General features: G+C 50.3%; 1 protein-coding gene across 2 annotated transcripts in view; it reads left to right on the top strand.

Annotated features, from left to right (window-relative positions):
- Window positions 1-18,772, top strand: part of Agpat3 (1-acylglycerol-3-phosphate O-acyltransferase 3) — a 76,914-nt gene that overhangs the window by 646 nt on the left and 57,496 nt on the right. The window contains exon 1 of one of the 2 annotated variants that reach the window (XM_005360283.3): window positions 326-415. The exons of the other annotated variant lie outside the window; for it this stretch is intronic. The gene's annotated coding sequence lies outside the window, so the exon portion shown is untranslated. Of the gene's footprint in view, window positions 1-325; window positions 416-18,772 lie in introns of those variants that run through there. 2 annotated transcript variants of the gene reach the window in all.

The following is an 18,772-nucleotide window of genomic DNA, read 5'->3' as shown; positions in this document are numbered from 1 at the left end:
GCCCCTGTGCGGCCTGCGGGGCTCGCCGGTGCTGTGCGGGATGCGCGGCGGCCTGGGGAGGAGCGATCGGGAGAGATGGGGGTGCGAGGCCAGGCAGAGGGCCTGGGCGGCCTCCGGCCCCTCTCTGGGGGACCTTGCTCTGCATCTGGCTCCTCGGACTGGGGAGCCCCAAGCCTGATTTCGGGGCCCTGTGGGCTAGTTTCACTTTTTTGCTTGCTCAACACAGAGGGAGGGATGCAGGTGGGACGCCCTGCAGGAAGGTGCGAGGGCTCCCTTTGACTTTGGCGTTGAGACCAAAGGCCGACTGTGAATTTCCACGTTTCACTCAGGCGCTGGGGTCATTCAGTAACCAGAGCCTCTGGAGGAAAGCACCTGTCCACGGTGGGCCACCAGGAGCCCTGGAGCATAACCCCAGGTACCCATGATAGGAGCATTGTGAGCGCTTGTGTGCAATATATGCAGGTTTCCTTTTTAACTTTGAGAGAAGTTTAGTGGCACAGGGAAATGGTTTTAGAAATGGCCTTCCAGACCTAACTTTTAAAGCAGTGTGGAAAGTCTTGTCTAAGAGAATACTTAAGAGATTGGGCTCTTTTCCCTGGGAAACTAGGAGGTTACTTGGATAGGCGACAGACTGGAATGACTCGTCCGAAGCCGAGATCTCTGATTCTGGGATTGGACATAGAATTCTGGTTAGGGGTGCTGGGTTTGTGTCTATTGGTACTGAGTGGGAGCGGCCCTTTCTGCTGCGATAGCATTTGTGAAATGGACTGTACCCCTTCCAAGAGGTCTCGGTGGGTTGTATACTTTGGTCTTATTTGATCACTTCCTTACTGTCCCCTCCCCTTACTAGATAAGCAGGACCCCTTCCCACTTTGGAAGTTAGCCTATAAAGCTGATTTCTAGTATCATGTCCTGGGCTCTGTGATTACATTGTTTCAGAAAACAGTTACTTGTGATGGCATTCCTGGCCTCTCTTTGGTCTTGGTGGTGTGTGCTCCTTGGAGTGGCTGTGCTCAGCAGGTGGATGTCAGCTGAGTGACTGACCTAACTCAGCATGGACCTGCTACAGGCCTTGCGTGTGGCCCCACATATGCCTGTCTCAGCATCACCACAGAAGGTCTAAGGAAGTTGCCTTCGGGATGGGTGGAAAGTGGGTTAAACAGTGTCTCCTAGGGAAGGAACGGGGAAGGAATGCTGGAGTTGAAGGGAGGTCTCTGTCCCACCCTAGGCTGCTCTCAGATAAAGGCCCAGCGCCTGGGAAGGACAGTGTCTGTGTGCTACAGAGGGCTGGGCAAACAGTGTGCAGAAAGTAATGGGGTCTTTGGAAGAGCATCCACCATAGTGGTCCTTGTTTTGGTTCCCTTCTGGGGCTTGTAGGTTCCACCCTCTGCTGACAGACTCTGAGCCACACTGGGGTTTGAGGAGCAGGACTAGCCGTTTGCCCTGGATTATGTCACAAATTACAACAGCCAGAACTTAAAGTAAGAGTGAAGAGACTCCCATCTTCTCAGACCGGGCGGGGGAGTAAGCTCGTAAATTCGTCTCTGGCCCAGTTGGAGGGAGGTAGGGCATGGTACGGCGTGGTCATACCACGGTAGGGCATGGTATGATTGGGGGAAAGCAAAGGTGGAAACTTACTGTTGTTTCAGGGGTCAGATGGCATCATTGATCCAATCTCACTCCTGACAAGTTGACACTGGTTAACTGGCCCAGCTCCATTGACCCCTCCCAAGATGGAGCTGGTTCTGCCTGCCTGTTTGTCCCCTTCTCTGACTTGTGGCTTTGCTTAGGTCCTGCAGTGTGACCCAGTATCATAGCTTGTCAAATCTAGCAGTGACCCCTTGGCATCCCCCACTCCCTCTCTCGCCAAAGCAACAACCGCTTTCCCCCATTCTCCTCTCCCTGATCCCACACCATTCTGCCTTCTCACATGCTCTTCCCCATTCTGGCCTTGTGTACACTACTGTGATTTCCCCCACCACAGACCGTGGCTGGTGAGGTTTGAACAGCTTGTCTCTGGGCGTGACCGGCCACCTTCGGCCAGCGGCATATTGCTGACTTGTCTGATGTGAGCTCTGTAACTGCTTCATCTTCTCACTGAAAAGTTTCTGCTGCTGGGGGGTTGTGCTGAGTTTTGTAAACAGTTGCTCAGGGACTTCACGGGTTTTTTTCTTCAGCCAACTGAAGAACCTTGGGATCTTTTTTATTTGATTTTTCAAGACAGGGTTTCTCTGTGTTTTTGGAGCTTGTCCTGGAACTAGCTCTTGTAGACCAGGCTGGTCTCGAACTCACAGAGATCCGCCTGCCTCTGCCTCCCGAGTGCTGGGATTAAAGGCGTGCGCCACCACTGCCCGGCGAACCTTGGGATCTTAAATGAATTTTTCCAAGTTGTAATGCTAGCAGCGGAACAGCACATCATTCCTAGAACACCCTGATAACTGTAGGGTTAACCTGAGCTTATTAACCTCAGAATGTTTTGTTTCAGGCAACTGCCACAGTGTTTCCTCTTTGAAGACTCTTGCTGCTTTGTTTAGAGTCCAACGTGTCCCGATCTTGTTTGTCAAGCAAAGTCCAGGAGTGCACACTTGTCACTGGGGCATAGCTGTGCTTCATTGTAAGGGATGGAGAGGCAGGCTGACGGGGCCCATGGTTCTTGCTGGGTCTGTGACTGGTGACTGTAGTAGGTGGTAGTGTGCCCAATGGCCACTTCTCTCTCACATATGGACAGAAGGGACATAGGCAGCATGTATTCTAGATGTCAGTGTGTGTGGAGGGCAGCACAGGCAGAAGTCCACTCCTGGCTGGTGCGCATCATGTCACTTAATGCTAAAAGCTGAAGATAGGTCCTTTTGATGGGAACAAGGTGCCAGCGGCCCAAAGGCCTGTCCCTCTATGACCCAGGAGCCATGCATCATTAATGGGTAGCGTCTCCATTCCTTTTGGGAAGGTGGGGGTGAGATCCATAATAAATGACAGTGGCAGTGAGTAGAGTAGTGGCAGAATGCTGCCTGCTGCAGGCGGACACAGCCTCGGCCCAACCTGGAGCTCGGGCTTTGGCCCTCTGTCTCCTGTCACTGCTGGCTGGCCAGCGGTGCTCTCCCTCTGCTGATTTGCTGACAGGAACAGTCTAGAAGTGTATGCTGATATTACATTTTCCCCTGCTTTGAAAACAAATTCATGTTGTGTGTATGTGTACCTTTGCGTGGCCATGCGTGTGGGTGGGTGCATGTGGGGTTCAGAGGTCAGCACTGGTGAGCTTTCTCACGTGATGGCCACTTGGTTATTTTTCAGCAGGATTTATTTATTTTTATTTCATGTGGATGGGTGTTTTGCCTGTGTGTGTGTAATGACACCACATGCTTGTCCTGATGTCCTGGAACTGGAGTTAGACATGGTTGCGAGCCACCATGTGGGTGCTGGGACTGAATTTGGGTCCTCTGTAAGAGCAGCAAGCTCTCTTACTGTTGAGCTCCTCTCTAGCCTCGTCTTCTTATTTTTTTCAAACAGGGTCTCTCCCTGCACCTGACTGATTTGGCTAGGCTGGTCGGTCAGCAAGCACCAGGTACTCTCCTGTCCATCCCCCCTCCCCAGAGCCAGGGTTCCAGGTCAGAGCTGCTGCACTGGGCTCCTTACATAGGTGCTAGGGATCTGTAGATCCTCATGCTGTGTGACCCCCCCCCCGCCCCTGCCTCTACTGTGTGTTACCCTTTGCTTATCTCTGTGCAGTAGAGAATGCAGCCACCATGGCTGTTTTAGATACATCTAGTTGAACTCTCAAAGCAACACTGAAGACGTATATGAGAAAATGGAGTGGCAGCCCTGGGCAGGCAGCTCGGCTTGGCTCTGCATTTCAAACGCAGGTGCCATCGAATCTATAGGTGTTGTTCTGTTCACCAGTCCACTTGATGCTCAGAACATCCCATATGTGAAAATTCACATTTCTTTCTTTTTTAAAGATTTAATTATTTATGTTTTTATTATGTTTTATGTATCATGTTCTGCCTGCATGTATGTCTTCATGCCAGAAGAGGGCACCAGATCTCATTATAGATGGTTGTGAGTCTCCAAGTGGGTGCTGGGAATTGAACTCAGGACCTCTGGAAAAGCAGCCAGTGCTCTTAACCTCTGAGCCTTCTCTCTGGCCCCAAAATCCACATTTCTAAAACAAATTGAGTGATTAGCTTTACATACACATTGAGTGACTCGGGCCGCTTGTAGAGGCTGTTCTGCTGTATTGGGCTCACAACCCCACGTGAAATTCAAGCCGCAGCTATGTGCTAGGAGTGGGACTGAGTTATGCAGACAATATGCTCATTGGGTTTGTCTTCCACCTGGGTGTGAAAGCCCATGTGCTGATCCTTAACACACAGCGTGTGTCGACCATCAGTCAGGCTTCCTAGTGGTTGATAACTGTTTTAGGTCATTGTCCCTGTGTAATTGGAGTACTGGCTGAGTGAACCAGTGTGCTCTTTATCAGAGAGACCCAGAAGGAGCAGTCCTGGTACCTCGAAAAATGTGCTGAGGTAGCTTTTTGCCAGAGTAAGGCAGAAGTCAGGTAATTAAATGAAGACCACATGAGCTAGAGTTTGCACAGGAAATGGGTGCCACAATGGAGTTCAAAGTATAAGAAATCTCCTGGGAAAAATGCTGTGGGTGGTAGCGTTGGGGTGAGCCCTCAGGCAGGTCTGTGGAAGGAGGCAGGCCTGAGGAGGGAGAATCCCAGTGCAGAGGAAGGCTCCGTAGCCCCAGGCAGCCTCAAACTGGGACTATGTACAGAGGGCCATGCCCCTACAGGTCCCCAGTGTCTGTCCCTCCTAACTGCTGGCTGAGTGCCGTGGGCTCCTACTTCACCTGTCATTGCTGATGACAGAGAAGCCTGAGTGGCAAAGCTCTGGCTGCTTCAGAGGTGAGGTTTAAAGCTTAAACAACTTTGTTTTGGGGCATTTCTTGGGGGAAGTGCTGCGGCAGGAGCATGTCTCATTGTCTTGTGCATGTGTGCTAGGCAAGCCACATCCCTAGCACCAAAGTTTAGTAACTTAATGTGTTTTAAGTGTTTGCCTGCATACATGACTGTGTGCCATGTGAGTGCCTGGTGCCCAGAGGTCAGAAGAGGGCATAGGATCCACTGGGACTGGAGTAAGGACAGTTGTGAGCTCCATGTGGATACTGGGACCTGAACCAAGGTTCTCTGGAAGAACAGCCAGTACTGAGCCATCCCTCCAGCCTTAAGTTCAATAGTTTTTTTTTTGAGACAAGGTCTCTTAATAGAGCCCTCGTGTCTTGGTATTTACTATGTAGACCAGGCTGGCTTCGAAATCACAGAGATCCTTCTGCCTCTGCCTCCTGAATGCGGGTAACTTTAGATACTCACTCAGAAAAAAAAAAAGGAAAAAAAACAAATCAGGGCACAGCAGAAGTCGTCCCTACTGTCAGCGTGTGATGCAGCAATGCAGGCAGCTTTGGGGTTTTAGGAGCAGCCCTGTGGCCCCACAGGCCTTTGTTGCTCTGTGTGGTCTGGGCAGTAGCTGGCAGGAAGCTGGCATTAGAGGAGAAAGTGCCCATACAGAGATCTGCAGTTCTGTACTGACGTGGAGTCAGGAGCAGGCACCCTGGAGAAGCTGGGGCTCAGAGCAAGCAGACACTCTCCCTGCAGAGTGGTTGGGGACCACAACCTGGGTTCTAGGCTTGGTAGAAAATAGTACTGTAGCCACCATTTTAAGTCAAACCTGGTCTGGCGCTTGCTTTCCTGGAGCCCGAGCTGTGTCGTAGTCTATGTGCTGGTGAACGGTTGGCTCTCGAGTGTTCCTTTTTGATAACAACATCATGGATGGAGATTTTAAAGACAGATTCCAATAGGGGCCCAGCAGCAAGGGGAGGAAGTGAGATATGGGTGTGAGATGGGGGGAGGGGGGGCTGTGCTGTACATGGCCTGGCTCACCTGACTGCCAGCTGCCGACCTCAGTCAAGCATGGCCGGGGAGTCATGGGACTCAAGTTATTAGTCTTTGTTCCTCCAAGAAAAAGCCTGAAACTGGACGTTGTGTAAGTTTCTATTTTAGCGTGGGCTGTGCCGTATCAGCACTGCTGTCGGCCACACTCGGCACCCGCCAGTGAGTCTCCAGCTTCCCCTCTTCATCTCTTGAGATAAAGTAACTGAGTCTGTGAAATGGACTGAGTGGTCCTCCTAGAATCCACGCACAGTGGAAGCAGCCAATGACCTGTGTGCCTGTGTAGCATCCCTCCTGGGAGGGCAGGATGGGGTTCCCTATGAGGGTTTGAGGGAAGCAGAAGAAAATAGCATGAGTGCCAGGTGAGAAACAGCGACTCCCCTGCCTGTGGTACCAGAAGATGTTTCTCCTGACAGGACCACCTGTTTGCACAAGGGCCGTCAGCTAGGTCCCGTCCCCTAAGCCAGCTCTATCCACATGTCCGGTGCATATGTGTGTGGCCCTCAACACCCAGTGTAAGTGCCTCGGAGGGGTCAGTGAGCTGGACTGACTACATGCTCTTGGGCACATGGTGTCCCTGTTAACCTTCGCAAATAGAGTGTTGTGGGATGCTGTTAGTGATAGGGATTCTCTACCTAGAGCCTGCCCCCCACGCCATGTGTAACCCCTGCACTTTCCCCTGTGTCTTCCCCTATATGTCCGGGTGTTTGCCCCATGTCTCTCCTGTGTGTTTCCACTGCATTTGTCCTTCTGTCTCCCCTTGTGTGCCGTGGGCAGCACGGCATCCTGTACAGTGGTTTCCCTGCAGGCCCCGAAACACAGCAGTGAGCAGCAGTCTGCCCCTCTCTTCTGTGTCTCACACCCTGCTGCCCACTGAGAGCCACTGGTAAGCAAAACAAGGGACTTAACACACAGAACCCGACATTTATCACTGCGGCAATGAAACCACCTGCAGGAGGACAGACACTGGCTCAGGGGTTCAGAGAGCTCTATGGCTTGGCCCTGCATCCTTGGGCAGAGTCACAGTGATGGACGCCCATGAAGGAATGCCGTACTTCACTTCCTGAGAGGCAGGAAGCAAAGAAAGATGAGCACAAGAGGAGCCAGGGAAGATACATGTCCAAGGACATGTGTCCAGGGACCTAGTTCCTCTAACTAGACACCACTCCCAACCTGTTACCCCCTCTCAACAATGCCATTGTATTATAAGCCCACAGAGGGGCTGATCAGGATCAATTTGTCTTTGGAAATCACAGAGCTGGGCTTTTCTAACAATGGATGTGATTATTAATTCAATCAAGTTGACAGTCAGAATTAACTGTCACCACGATGATACCGTGACAGCAACCTGACACTGAAGGAGGTAGAACACACGGTCTGGATACAGTGAGGTGGAACAGAAGGGTGTGAGTTCAGAACAGGACATAACTTCAAACTGATAAACTCCTTATTTATGGGGGTTTCTATTTAATATCTTGAACCACAACAACTGACTATAGATAAAACCACAAAAGCATGCACAGTGGCTGTACACTATCATTCCCTTTGCCCCACAGCAGGCCAACACTCGCCCCAGGGGCCTTGCTACAGCTTAGCCATCTTGGTAGGGTGGCCAGCCTCACCCTTGGTTTCATTTCAGCATCTCACAAGGTGGACCTTTCGTTTTGATCTCCTTAATGTCATTTTCATTTCCCTGCACTTTTCATGGTCACCTCCTCCTCTGTTCTGAGGAGAAGTGACAGGAAAGCTGAAAATTAAGCAGCAATGTTTGAATCGACAGCAAAGAGGGAAATTAGGATCACCTCCTAAACTCAGACACTAGACAAGTATGGCCATCACTGGCCATGCAGCCCCATCCCAGTGCCCTGAGCCAGCCAGGAAGGCAGAGAGAGGACTACTACTGGCACAAGGAAGAAACAAAGCCATTGTCATTCCTGATGTCATGGATGTGTGTGCAGAACGTTACAACTCAACAAACAAACTATGAGGGACAGCTAGCTAGGTGACCAGCCATGACAATAATACCCAACAGCTACCTCAGTATAATACCAGCAAGGGGCTAGTAATGCAAAGAGTGTATTTTTAAAATGCTGTTTTCCAAAACAACAAAGATAACAAGGGCACCTGGGAATAATGGAACATGGCAGGGGCCGTTGCAGCACTCATCAGAAGGATGAGTTCCAGGCAGCCTGAGGTTGGATAGCAGGGAGTACCTTGTTCACACTGTGGGCAAGGCAGTAGCTGTGAAGAAGAGGAGCGAGAGCTCAGTGAGATGGCTCACCATGGAAGGAAAGTTGCCTGCTACTAAGCATGATGAGGACCTGAGTTTGATCCTGTGGACCCGCATGTGGAAGGAGAGAACTGATTCCCACAAACTGTCCTCTGACCTCCATGTGTGTGCTGCGACACATGTGTAACATACACATACAAATAAATGTGGAAAAGGGAGCAAGAGACATACATGTGCTGCTTGAGTCACTCAGCCCAGCAGGATTGTGGCCTCGCCGGCAGGATACTCACTGAGCTTCAGGTGGACCAGCAGACTTAGCTCATGACCTCAGTGCCGGCTGGACTGTGTGCTCAGTTTGTGGGTTGCACACTGAAGATATGTCGCCAGTTTACATATTATTCCTAAGTAAGGAGTGACAGGGAGTTAAGTTAAACAAGTTAGCACTATAGAAGGCAGAGCCCATACATAAAACATAATTAGAAAGCCAGAGCTGTCTCACCATGCTCTCCTGACTCTTGGTCAGTATGCTTTTCTGGAATGGGAGCTGGCTGCATTGAGGTGCCTCCCTGGGCTTCCTGGGGGTGGAAGTTAAGAGAGAATGGAGAGATGCTTGACCATAAGGGACAGAAAGCAGGCAGTGTGTCATTAATCCTCAGGAGCAGGTGATGTCCAGGCCTGAGCTTGGAAAGATGTGTGTGAGGCAGGTCATCCTTTAAGGAAAAGGCTCACACCAGAGCTTAGGGTGCTCTCCCACACCTCCCTCGGGAAAGGGACTTATGGCTGAAGCTGTACATGAGGTCATATGTGTGTCAGAGAGCTGCAGCTGGCCAGTGTGCACAGCCTACTGTGGGTCTAGGACACAGCCAGGCTAGACAGGGGAACCAGTGTGTTACTGGGACAGCTATGTGCAGAGGTAGGACACTGCACTGACGGGGGGGGGGAGGGGGGAAAGAGCCTGTTTCCTGGCTGTGTAGCCAGGTGTCACAGTGACAGGCTGGCTCAGGTACAGCTCGGTGGTAGAGTGCTTGCTTTACACATTCAAATCCCTGGGACTTCCTGTGCTGGGAAAACGCTGGCGTGGGGCTGTGTTGGGCTATGTAGATCAAGCCGTGGAAGCCCTTTCCAGGTACAGAGGGCACAGGAACTACAACACATCAGATGCAGGGACTGAAGTCACGTGGACCGGAAACTACCTTCTTAGAATAGATTTCACATCCCTAGGCTGGCACCTTCAACTGAGGAGGCCCTGGGGAGGGATGGATGGTCACACAGTGACTCTTGAAGCCTGTCCATGGGGGGGGGGTCACTGTTGGCTGAAGAACAGATGATGTGTGCCAAGGAGGAGTCTCCAGGTACAGCTCCTGGGGCCATCAGGATGAGGGTTCAGATGGAATGGAAAGGAAGAACATGTTTCCAAAATTCCTACATGGAAATAAATAGTAACTTCACAGAAGGGGCCGCCTGGGTGGGAGGTAGGTAGGTGGCTTGGTGGACTTTGGTGTCTGCTTGCCATAGCCCCATGAGAAAGAGAAGGCCCACTTCATGCAAAGGACAATTTTCTCGTCAAGAGGGGTTGATGGTACATGCCTGTAATCCCAGCATTTGGGAGGTTGAGGCAGGAGGATGGTGAGTTCTAAGCTAGCCTGGGTACATAGCATGACCCTTTCTCCATTTTTCCCCTTTTTCTTTTTGTTTCCCAGACTGTCTGACTGAATGGGCAGAGGCCTTCTCTGCACGTGTTGAGCTGGGCACAGGACCCCCTTCTCCTTGTTCTCTGGGTGAACTACGTGCTGGATTTCTTGTTTTAGTGGGCCCATCCAGCTTCTCTGGTTGGCCAGGAGGTGTGATCTGTATGATGTGTTGAGCAGTCTCCTGTAGGTTTGTTAAAATTTGTTTGGAACTTCCTGTGTCTGTTTGGAAGCCAGTCTGGCTCCCCCCATTCCCCGCATCTTTCTTGTGCTTCAGAATCTGGGTTGTGCTAATTTCAGGCTGAAGCAGGGGGCGGTTTAAGGGAGACGTTTCCCATAAGTCTCCAGCGTTTAAAAACGTGGTCCCCAGTTGATGGCTATTTGGAAAGGATTAGGAGGTGTGGCCTTGTTGGAGAAGGTTTGTCACTAGGGGTGGGCTTTAGGTTTCAAAGCCTTGTGACGTCCCCAGTGCACTCTCTGTTTCCTGTTTGTGCTTCAGGATGTGAACTCTCAGCTGCTGCCCGCTGCCACACTCCCTGCCATCACTGTAAGCCCCAAATAAACGCTTCTGTCTTAAGTTGTTAAGGTGTTGTATCACAGCAACAGAAAATTAACTGAGACAGAGAGATTGTGTGAGGTTGGAGGAACGTGTTTCTTAAGGAGGCTCTTAGTCTGGGCCTGGTTTTTAAATTTTGTGTGCGTGTATGTTTATTTCCATGTGTGTGCACATGGGTGTGCATGTGTGTGGAACCAGAGGTTGATATCAGCCATCGTCCTCTTTTCTCTCCACCTTATATTTTTGAGACAAGGTCTCTTACTGAACTTTGAGTTCACTAATTTGCTAGGCTGCTTGTCTATCAAACCTTAGGCCTCCCCTGTCCTTTGCCTCCCAGTACTGGGGTTACAGCTACAGTCTCTGGGCCTGGCTTTACATGGGCCCTGGGGATGAAATTCAGGCCTTATCTTTGCAAGGCAAACCCTTTACCAGCTGAGCCATCCTCCCAGTCCTGGGATTTATCGGAAGATACATTTTAAAGACCCAGCTCCATCTCTGTAGTGAGCACCATCCTGTCCACATCCCCTTGCCCTGCTGGATGAGGCATCATTTTCCTGTGCCTCCCTGATCTCCTCCACGGATCCAGGTACCTCACACATTGGGCTCCACGGCATCTCACTTTCCTGTGGGCCAGAGGTTGGAGTGTCACTTGGGGTCATGTGGGGTTATTTCTCTTCACAGTGTGGTGCCCGGTGTGCAGTCTTCTGTGAAAGCCCCTCTAGGAAGGAACTGACTCCAGGTTCCTGTGTGGCCACCACCAGGAGTCAGGGTTTTTCTATTTGTGCCAATGGGGTTTCTTGACCATTTAAGACAACACATGAGGGGTGCAAGGGAGAGAATAGGGGGAAGAAGGCAGAGAGAGATGTGTGCAGGGAAGGGAGATGGAGCCCATACTTAGAAGACAGAAATCCTCATGACTTCATCTTGGGGTTATTACATCCTGGTGACCCTTCATCCTCTGCTTTTCAGAAGTGCCAGGCTCTGCTGTGGGCAGAAGAGCACCGGGCCCTGTGCTCTGGAGATGAGGGGTAGATGTGGAGGGAAGTGAACCCCTGTGGCAGTGTCTGGCTGTGCCACCTCCCACTTTTTCTCTCAATCATCAGGTTCTAGGTATGGAGCCATTCTCTCCCCTTACTTTATAATCCTGTGCTTAGCCAGGTGTGCTGACACACCTTTAATCCCAGCACTCAGGAGGCAGAGGCAGGCAGATCTCTGAGTTCAGGTCAGCCTGGTCTGCAGAGTGAGCTGGACAGCCAGGGCTACACAAAGAAACCTGTCTGGAAAACAAAACATGAAACGAACGGTCCTGTGCTTCATCCGGCCGGCGGTCCCCTCTTCAGCCAGTTTCTGTCTCCTGGGGGCACACTCGTATTAGCAAGGAGACTTTCTCGGCCACTGCCATCGTGGCTGATTTTCAGTTACTCAGCCTCCATGCATCCTTTATTCCCTCCCTCATTCAGGTTTTTCCACATGTCTTCTTTCTAGGCTGAGGGTGAAGCTTAACACACATTGTGTGTGTGTGTGTGTGTTATGAGAGACAGAGACAGAGACATAGAGAAACAGGGAGAGAGAGAGAATCTGTCAGTCGGAGTGTTATTCCCCAGGAGCCATCCACCTGTTTTTTGAGCAGGGTCTCCCTGAATCTAGAGCACACAAGCCCCCAAGACAGGATCCTCCTGACTCCACCTTCATGGTGCCGGGATTTCAAGTGCACGCCACCACTTTTTTTCTTTAAAGATTTATTTATTATGTATATAATGTTCCTCCTGCACGTATACCTCCATGTTAGAAAAGGGCATCAGATCTCATTCCAGATTGTTGTGAGCCATCATGTGGTTGCTGGGAATTGAACTCAGGACCTCTGAAAGAGCAGCCAGTGCTCTTAACCTCTGAACCATCTCTCCAGCCTGCCGCCACTTTTTCTGTGGGTTCTGGGGACCAAAATCAGGTCCCCTATGCTTTGATGACAAAGCACTTTACTGACCGAGTCCCCAAACTTAACTTTGAGCATTTTCTGAGTATTCAGTCTTTCTTCCTGCAGAAGCCACTTGGCTCCACTCTTTGCTCTGCGCTGCTTTGCCTTGTATGTTTTGGGATATAGGATTGTCCTTCCTTCCTACTTACAAGGAAGTAAGATTTCTTCCTTTCCTTATTTGTTTTTCTTCTTTTTAGACAGGGTCTCTGTGGTGCCCTGGCTGTCCTGAAACTCATTATGTAGTTCAAGGGTGGCCCCAGACTCATGACCCTCAGGCCACAAGCACTAGTTGGCCCTTGAGGTGCCTGTCCCCACCTCTCATCCTACCCTAGGATTATAGACATGCACCTGTTATGCCCAGATCATGGAGTTCCCCAAAAACTGACTAGGAGACCGAGTCCTGTATGTCAAAGCAAAGAGCCTTTATTCAAGCTGAAGCTTGGACTCTGTCTGTCTGACACAGCGGTTGAGAGCAGGAGTCCAGCCCAGTCATAGTCAGAGTTTTTTTTTTTTTAATCATAGTAGAAGTTGGGGTGAGGGGATTTCCAGGGTTCAGGACCCCAATTGGCTGACATTTGTCAAGGGGTCTTGGCAAAAGGAGAATATGTGAGTCCAGGTCAGAAACATCTGATGGTTTTATCTAATCTTATCTATGGTTGGAATGTCAGGTACTTTCCTATAGATGCTGACCCTCCCTGGGTGGTGTCAGCTTATGGTTGGAACCTGGTGCTTCCTGCCATGGCAGTTGTGGGCAGCTGTGCAGCCTGGGGCCCACATACCCACTTTCTTCTGTGGGTCCTGGAGGTCTGAACTCAGGCCCTGACTCTTGAAAGGCAAGTGTTTTCCCATTGATCTTTCTCCAGGCTGCTGTGCACACATTTTGGGTGAGTGTGTCTGCAGACCCTGCAGGATTTATTTGTAATAATCTCGCCGTGCTCCTGACGAGAGCCAGGGATGGCTCTGAGCCACAGCTGTGTGGACATGGGATTACCAAGGAGGAACTCAGAGAGTGAAGAAACTACTGCTGGCGGTGGATGAATGCATGAGCCCAGCAGAGCTGAGCAGCAAGGAGCCCTAAGGAACAGCATGTGTAGCTGTGCCAAATGAGTCAGCTGTCTTGGGGGATTCCATCCTGGTGTCAAACTGCCTATGGAAGACACAACACACCTTCCAGGGAGTTTGGGTTAGGAAGGAACCCTTCTTTCTTCAGCTGTCTTTATCAAGGGCTCCCAACCCTCAGGGGACGTGGCTACAGAGGGCGCCTGATTTGTCTTAAGCCTTGATTTTCATCAACTCTGTGTCTGCCACAGACGCCGCAAGCAAGGTTATCATTTTAGTCGTGTTTCCCACCAAGTCTCTGGCAACTGAAGAAAACACACAAACCACAACCAGCACACACCAGTGATAGTTAAATACTATTGTTTCTTCTTATTTTAGATAAGATTCAGCCCAAGCTGTCCTTAAGGTTGTGATTTCCTCCCGGCTCAGGCATCTAAGAGCTGGGATCATAGGTGTGTTCCACTTTGACGGTTAGCATTTAAAAAAAAAATTGTGTGTGTGTGTCCCCAAGGAGGCCAGAAGAAGGTGTTGAATCCCCTCCCCTGGAGCTGGAGTTACAGGTGATTGTGAGCCACCTGATGTAGGTGTAATGGTTTAAGTAAAATGCAGGTCTCCAGCGAAGGCACCACTAAGGCAGCTGGGTCCCAGGCAGAAAGCTTGGTGGGTGACAGGAAAGGGGGTGGGCGTGGCTTGTCTCTTAAAGGGACAGGACATACCATTGCAGTAGGTACTTTGAACTGAATTTAAGTGCTCTTAACCACTGAGTCAACTAACTGTTCAACCTTGTGAACATGGCTCTCTTTGTTTCTTTCTTTCTTTCTTTCTTTCTTTCTTTCTTTCTTTCTTTCTTTCTTTCTTTCTTTTTTTTCTTTTTTAAGACAGGGTTTCTCTGTGCAGCTCTGACTGTCCTGGAACTCACTCTGTAGATCAGGTTGACCTCGAACTCAGAGATCCACCTACCTCTGCCTCCCAAGTATTGGGATTAAAGGCATGCGCCATCATGCCAGACTGTGAACATATAGCTCTTTAAGGGTGGCAAATAGTGATTCAAACACAGTTCTAAAAAGATGAGTATGTGGGGTGGATGGCTCAGCTGATAATTCCAGAACCCATGTAAAGAAGCCAGGCATAGTGGCACATACCTGTAATTCCAGCACTGGGGAGGCAGAGACAGCTGGATCCCTGGGATCACTGGTCAGCTGACCTGCCTACTTAACAAGCTCTGGGCTAGTGGGGGTGTTTGGTTGGAAGCATCACCCCAGCTGCTGACACCCCTATACCCAAAGAGTCTGGAATGTTTGGTTGGGGCTTCATCCCAGCCCCTGGCATCCATTTTGAAATGCTTGGGTGGAAAGTTCCATTTCAAGCCCCCTCCCCTGGGAGTTACCTCAGTCTGAAGGAGATGTCTAAACCGGCCATGGTTTCCAGGGGATTCCCGAACCTTCCTCCTCTGACCTGCTCCTTCCTGCTCCCTCCATCGGCAGCTGAAGAGAATGTGGTCCCATTTCTGTTCTCATGGCAGCAGCGCATGTGACAGCCATGCCAGGTACCCACCTGGCTGCAGGCACTTGGCTAATGTGTGGACATTGGCTCTGCCACCGCAGCACTGCCCTTTGTCCCCGCACATCAGTGTCACCAGTCCTTTTCCTCGTTGCTGGGTCACACATGGCTCAGCAATCTGAGAGTATTGCTCTGGTGTCTGTGTGCTCAGGGCTCAGGTGGGTCCCTGTGTGTCTGTCCTTGTCCCTCTCTGCTGGCCCACGATGGTGTGTGGGGGCTGTGCTTCTGTACCCCTGGGAGTGCTATGCTTAAGCTCAGTGTGCAGGCCTTCTTAGCAGGGGAGGGGCTAACGACCTGAGATGAGAATTTCCCAGTTCAGTAGATGTGTGGAGACGGGTCACATACACATCTGTTGCCTTGTGAAGCAAAACTGAGAAGCATATAATTACATTCACATAGGACAAGTTTATTAGTAGTGATTCTGCCAGTTGCTCCATCTTCCTCCACATCTACCAAAAGCAAAAGGTGTAGCTGGGTGGCCGGCTGCCTCTGGCCACTAGCATGGTGTCAATAGACCTTGGTGACTATTGTTACAGTAAGTTCTTTGTGCTGTCCCTTATATGCATGGAAATGGATTTCATAGGCTGAACCTAGGACTTAAAAATGGCACCCACCTCTGTGTGAGAATGCTTGGGCATATCTGTGTTGGCTGCAGAATGGTCCCCTCTAACTCAAGATGCCCAGGAAGGGCAGAGGAGAGGGTAGTTGCCATCCCTGGTGGGGTGGTCAGGGCAGAATTCATCTTCCTGAATATTGGTTAGCAGGCATTCCTGGCGATTCAGTGCCTGGGAAACCAGGTATTGGGCCTCTCTAGCCATTTGGGAGTGAAGTTCTGAGCTCTAAGGATTGGTGCCTGGTAAGGCCTACTCAAGAGACAGCAGCGTGTCTGTCCCTTCACTGTGACAACAGGTGCTCTTTCCATAAGCAAACCTAATGTATCGGGAGCCACCAGTGGGACATGATCCCTAGGTTACATTTGGTAAAACGCACATCTGGATGGATTACAGGAGGCAGCTGTCCAGCTCTGTCCGTCATCTCTGCTCTTGAGACCCTAAGGTGATTGGTTAGCAATGTCCTCACGTGATTCCTGGATTCCTGGGACTCAGAATGAATGCCAGGCAGCCATCACCCTGCCCAGTTTCTCCAGTCCATATTTGCCTGCAGCCGAGAAGGTACTGCATTTCCTTTCTGTGTGAGTCCCTGAGCTGGGACAGCTCCATCCCAGCCCAGACACACAACAGACACTAAATAAGCCTCTACATGTGGCTGTGACATTAATGGTGTATTCCTTGTTCCTTCCTGGCTGTGATGTTCACCTCGGAGCTCTGCTCTGACCTTTCAAGGGCAGTTGTGGCCTAGGCCCTTTGAGGCATGCCCAGAGCCCCAACTTCTTTATCCACAGCCCTGGGATTCCCAGCTGAGCCTTGGGTAGGGGGTCCTAGTGTCTGTGCTGCTGAAAAGTGGGTACCCTGTGTAGTGTTAGCAGCTAGACCCCATGACAGGATCTGTGTCAGCAGGCATGGGCTTGTTCCTGTTTTCAACTCAGCTGAGTTTGGCCATCCCAAACAACCACAGAGCTGGGGCCAAGTCACATGTCCATCCCAGGCTCCTGGCACTTTCTTTTGGCTCTTCTGGCCTGGCTCCCCAGTGCCCCTCCCCGCCTCCCATGCCCTAGAGAGATGTAGGTGGCGAGGCATTGGGTAATGCTTGTCAGTGAAAAGGCTTCTGGTGACCAACAACTCCGTATCAGGACGCTAGACGTCACTTTCTGCTCAGTAGAGCATGTCCTTCTAATCGCAGCAAGCTGTGGCCATTAGCTCCTGCCTGCCAGGGCCTAGCTTACCTGGCTCACTGCTTGGGGCCCTTTTCCTGGCACAGCCTTTTTTCCCAGTGGCGCTGAAAGGTCTTGTGCTGGTCTCAGAGGCACAAAGAGCTGAGTTTGTCCTTGAGTCAGGGTGCTAGCTAATTTGTAACTTGTTTCTTCTCAGCTCTCCTTGCCCTCCATCACTACAGAGTTCAGAGTTAGCTGTCCTATGTTAACTTTCCTTCCAAAGCGGAGCCCTGCTTTCCCCGAAAATGCTCGGAGTGTGTTCTGCTAGCTCAGTCTCCTTACTGCCCATGGCTCTAGAGGACTGGCAGCAGACTGTGATTCGGGAGCCGGAGGTTCCTCTGTCTTCCCTGTACAGCTGCCAGTCTCAGCTCCAGACAGAAGGGGCCTGGCAAAACAGCCGGGTGCCAGGATTGAGCCTTGCTAGAGACACTCAAAAATCAGGCCTGAGAGTGTTTCTGTGACATTTGGAGAAGATTACATGTGGATCGGCTGCTGGATGGTGTGAGGGGGGAGCCGTTTCATCCCCCACGTACTCATGGTGTTGTGGTTGTGAACAGTGCTGTTAAGAGAGCCAGGCCGGGGTATGGGCGTCAGGTAGTGCAGGGTTTGAAAGGAGCCCCCAGAGAGCTCAGGAGAGAACACACGTATGTGTGTGTGTGTGCACCAGACATTTGGCAAATGCTAAATTTGCCTGGCAGTGTTGGCGCACGTCTTTAATCCCAGCACTCGGGAATTAGAGGCAGGTGGATCTCTATGAGTTCGAGGCCAGCCTGGTCTACAAGAGCAAGTTCCAGGACTGGCTCCAAAGCTACTGAGAAGCCCTGTCTCGAAAAACCAGAAAAAAAAAAAAAACAAAGTAAATCTAGATACTCTTAGCCAGATGTTTATTGCTATAGCTTCAACTCTTCAGAGTTGTTCATAAGAAAGCTGGAGAGCCAGGGGTGTTGCCTTACACCTGTAATCCCAGGATCTGGAAGACTGAGCCAGGAAAATGAGGAGATCAAGGCCAACCTTGGCTCCATAGCCAGTGTGAAGTCAGCCTAGGGTACCTGAGCGAGGCTGTCTCAGAGGTATTGCATGTGGTGTGAAGTCAGCACTCTTTTGGTTTTGAAACCATGCTTGCTGTTTCCCTTTGATTTATTGATTAATATTAGGCTCTCCGGCTCCCCCGGGGAGACCCAGTTTAGCCATGCTCTTTGATGAGTCAGTCGCTGGTTCTTCCTGGGGCTCTGGGTATGGGCAAACATGACTTGTAAGAGATGGCCCAGTAATGACTCACTCGCTCACTCTCTCTCTCCCTCCTTTTTTTTTTTTAAATAGTGAGAAGCATAAACTGCCTCAAATGTGTTGGGCAGGGAACAGGCATCTCCTACTTCTGTTTTTCTTTTTCTCTTCAGGTCTTGAGAGAGTCTGAGAGAGCTGGGATCCTGTTCTGATGTTTGCAGGGTCTCCCTGGGGGCTCTCTGAGCTTGGGTGACTTTTCTTTTAAGAGTTGCGTGTCTGACTTCCCACTTGGTTTTCTAGTTCTTAAGTAGATTCTCATCTACTACTATGATTAATTTTTGAGCCTTAAAATTTTTAATTAGATTATGCACTTTGTGCATATGCACTTTGTGCGTGCCTGTGGATGGTTGTGAGCCACCCAGTGGGTGCTGGGAACTGATTCTGTGTCCTCTGTCGGTGCTCTTAACCACTGAGTCATCTCTTCAGCTCCTTCCTTTTTTAGTTTTTTTTTTTTTTTGGCAGGGGTGGGTGGAAGGGACTACAAGGGGACAGGGTCTCAACTATGTAACCCTGGGTGGCATTGTTTCACACCCAATATGTACTCTGGATATATCTCCATAAGATGAAGTATAATTTAATGTAATTGTTTATGATATTCAGTATTTTCCATTTGAAAAATGCAAATATATAGTTCTTATTTGT

Source organism: Microtus ochrogaster, linkage group LG2, assembly GCF_000317375.1.
Source record: "Microtus ochrogaster isolate Prairie Vole_2 linkage group LG2, MicOch1.0, whole genome shotgun sequence".
Taxonomy (NCBI): domain Eukaryota; kingdom Metazoa; phylum Chordata; class Mammalia; order Rodentia; family Cricetidae; genus Microtus; species Microtus ochrogaster.
The sequence above is the reverse complement of the archived record's forward strand: the minus strand, read 5'-3'. Positions and strand labels throughout refer to the sequence as shown.